Below are 4,129 nucleotides of genomic sequence, written 5' to 3' on the forward strand. Positions count from 1 at the left end.
CTGGCATTTTTCACAGAACTAGAACAAAAAATTTCACAATTTGTATGGAAACACAAAAGACCCTGAATAGTCAAAGCAATCTTGAGAAAGAAAAACAGAGCTGGAGGAATCAGGCGCCCGAACTTCAGACTATACTACAAAGCTACAGTAATCAAGACAGTATGGTACTGGCACAAAAAACAGAAATATAGAACAATGGAACAGGATAGAAAGCCGAGAGATAAACCCACATACATATGGTCACATTTTTGATAAAGGAGGCAAGATTATACAATGGGGAAAACACAGCCTCTTCAATAAGTGGTGCTGGGAAAACTGGACAGCTACATGTAAAAGAATGAAATTAGAACACTCCCTAACACCATACACAAAAATAAACTCAAAACGGATTAAAGACCTAAATGTAAGGCCAGACAGTATAAAACTGTTAGAGGAAAACATAAGCAGAACACTCTATGACATAAAGCACAGCAAGATACTTTTTGACCCACCTCCTAGAGAAATGGAAATAAAAACAAAAATAAACAAATGGGACCTAATGAAACTTAAAAGCTTTTGCACAGCAAAGGAAAACATAAACAAGATTAAAAGGCAACCCTCAGAATGGGAGAAAATGTTTGCAAATGAAGCAACTGACAAAGGATTAATCTCCAAAATATACAAGCAGCTCATGCAGCTCAATACCAAAAAACAAAAAATCCAATCCAAAAATGGGCAGAAGACCTAAATAGACATTTCTCCAAAGAAGATATACAAATTGCCAACAAACACATGAAAGGATGCTCAACATCACTAATCATTAGAGAAATGCAAATCAAACTACAATGAGGTATCATCTCACACCGGTCAGAATGGCCATCATCAAAAAATCTACAAACAATAAATGCTGGAGAGGGTGTGGAGAAAAGGGAACCCTCTTGCACTGTTGGTGGGAATGTAAATTGATACAGCCACTATGGAGAACAGTATGGAGGTTCCTTAAAAAACTAAAAATAGAACTACCATACGACCCAGCAATCCCACTACTGGGCATATACCCTGAGAAAACCATAATTCAAAAAGAGTCATGTACCCCAGTGTTCATTGCAGCTCTATTTACAATAACCAGGACATGGAAGCAGCCTAAGTGTCCATCGACAGATGAATGGATAAAGAAGATGTGGCACATATATACAGTGGAATATTACTCAGCCATAAAAAGAAACAAAATTGAGTTATTTGTAGTGAGGTGGATGGATCTAGAGTCTGTCATACAGAGTGACGTAAGTCAGAAGGAGAAAAACAAATACCGTATGCTAACACATATTTATGGAATCTAAAAAAAAAAAAAAAGGTTCTGAAGAACCTAGGGGCAGGACAGGAGTAAAGATGCAGACGTAGAGAATGGACTTGAGGACATGGGGAGGGGGAAGGGTAAGCTGGGATGAAGTGAGAGAGTGGCATGGACTTATATATACTACCAAATGTAACATAGATAGCTAGTGGGAAGCAGCCGCATAGCACAGGGAGATCAGTTTGGTGCTCTGTGACCACCTAGAGGGGTGGGATATGGAGGGTGGGAGGGAGATGCAAGAGGGAGGAGATATGGTGATATATGTATAGCTGATTCACTTTGTTATAAAGCAGAAACTAACACACTGTTGTAAAGCAATTATACTCCAATAAAGATGTTTAAAAAAAAAGAATATATCAAGCAGAATAAAAAAAGTTATGGTTAAAAGAGACTATATATTTATACAAGGCATACTCTTCATTTTATGGATGAAGAAATTGAAGACCAGTGAATTTAAGTCCTTATTAATCCAAATGTGGTCTATGGACCAACAGCAGATGCATCACCTGGTGCATTGTTAGAAATGCAGAATTTCAGGCTTTGCCCCAGACCCTCAGAATCACAGTCTGCATTTTTAGCATGATCCCCACCCCGAATGATGTGTATACACATTGAAGTTTGAGCAGCACTTGTTAAAAATGCTTCTCCATGATATATTAATCACTTGCCATATACATGTTACCTAATGGAAGTAGTCTTAAACAAACATGTCAGGAAGTTCCTAAATTCGATCCTTCTTCTTTCCTTCCTTCCTTTTGGAGGAAAAGTGATTCACACATACTTTCTACTTTCACAGTGAATAAACCATCCCCATAAACCAAATTATCTTTGAACTCTGCATCACTCCTCCAGGCCTTTTATATTCAAATTAGTGAATTACTGTTTGAGTGCAAACTGGCATAGCCAGGAGAAACTTTTGGCATTGGAAGAATCTGGTTTATTCCATGGTAAGTTCCAGAAACCTTTATTCCCATTCACACTCAGAAGCCATTTCTAGCTTCCTAGTTTCTTCTATTTATTCATCTGCTCTAAAGCCAGGGATAAATAAGCACAGCATATATTTATTCAATTACTGGAAGGCAAGCAAAGAGTCTAGTTCTTCTAAATGTAAATAATGCCTTCAGTTTGTAATGTAGCTATTTTACCATAAAATAAACACCTTGAGGTCACAGTTTAGTTCCTGTTTATTTTAGATAATAGATGTGAAAGGGATCTGAAGGATAAAAATTAAGTAAATGCAAGCATCATTGTTGATTTCTTGAAAATATGTCAAATTTGGAATCTTAAAATGCTATACTTCTGGAGCATTTAAAAATATCTTAACTGCCCCATTCCTGTCTATCTTTTCCACCTATTTGTGTTTGACAAAATGATATTAATATTTCAATATATTGGCTAAGGAATCTATACTAATTTATATCTGTATCTGTATCTAACTTTTTTTAACCTCTCTCTGGCTTACTCACAATCCATGATACCTAATAGAATGACTGAGTTGATCATCACTATTGACTCATTTCTATTACTATTAACACTAATTAAATAGTTGGCCAATCTAAGAGAGGAAAGAGTTCGAACTAGAGATAATATTAAAACTTGACCACCTTGTGTTATCCAACAGGTTTTTGAAAAAAATCCAATCCTTCCTGGCCTTGCTTAGGCATTTCACATTACTTTCCAACTCTTTCTTGGCATCCTCTCAGCTTACATAATGCTACACTATCTTAGTGTATCTCATACCTTTTGGATCAGTCCTTCATTAACTACTCTTCAGGCTCACCTTCTTCCTTCAACCTCTAAAGTTATATTAATAGGTGTCTTAGTTCATTTGGGCTGCTATAACAAATACCATAGACTGGGTAGCTCTCTGGGGTCTCTTAAAAAGGCACTAATCCCATTCATGAGGGCTCTGCCCTAGGGACTCAGTCACCTCCTAGAGGCTCGACCTCTTAATACCATCACATTGCAGGGTAGGATTTCAACATACAAATTCGGTGGGGATACATACATCCAGTCTATAGCAATAAATTTTCTCCAGTTCTGCTCTTCCTTCTTTTCAGGTTTCCCCTCGCGGATCTCATTTCGCTATGTGAACCTGAACAAATAACCTAACATCTCTGGGCCTCAGTTTCCTCATATGCAAAATAAAGACAATAACTTACTACCCGATAGGATTATTAAGAGATTTTATTGATAATAAGTTAATACATAGATAGCACTTTGAACAGTACCTGGCACATAGAAAGCATACGAATAATTTCCAAATCTACATCTCCAGCTTTTCTGGTGATTTTTCCAAGCTCCAAACTAACAGATACAGTTTTTTACTGGACACAATTTTATAAATGCCCTGTTTCTTCTCATAACTAATTGAATACAGATGTCAGCGTTTCCCTGAAGTCCAGCTCTCTATCCTGAGTTTTCCATTTCTATTAATGTCATCATCATTAACTAGATATCTGAACTAAAAGTCTCAGTCAACGTCAACACTTTATATCCTCCCTGATCCAAGTCCTATCAAATCTTTCATCAGTTACCTCCTTTTAATGCCCATTGCTACTATACTAGCTCAGATTCTTTTCTTCTCACCATTGGATTACTACACTAGCCCTCTAACAAGACTTTTTTTCTGCACCCTCTCCCACCCTACTCCTAATTCATTATACTAATCATTATCAAACTAATCTCCTGAGGAGTAGCTTCATAAAATCTTTCTTATACTCAACATTCTTCAATAAATCATTGCCTTTTGGCTCCAAAATCGGCACTCTACTTTTACAATCCTAACTCCTCTGA

Source organism: Eubalaena glacialis, chromosome X, assembly GCF_028564815.1.
Source record: "Eubalaena glacialis isolate mEubGla1 chromosome X, mEubGla1.1.hap2.+ XY, whole genome shotgun sequence".
Classification (NCBI taxonomy): Eukaryota; Metazoa; Chordata; class Mammalia; order Artiodactyla; family Balaenidae; genus Eubalaena; species Eubalaena glacialis.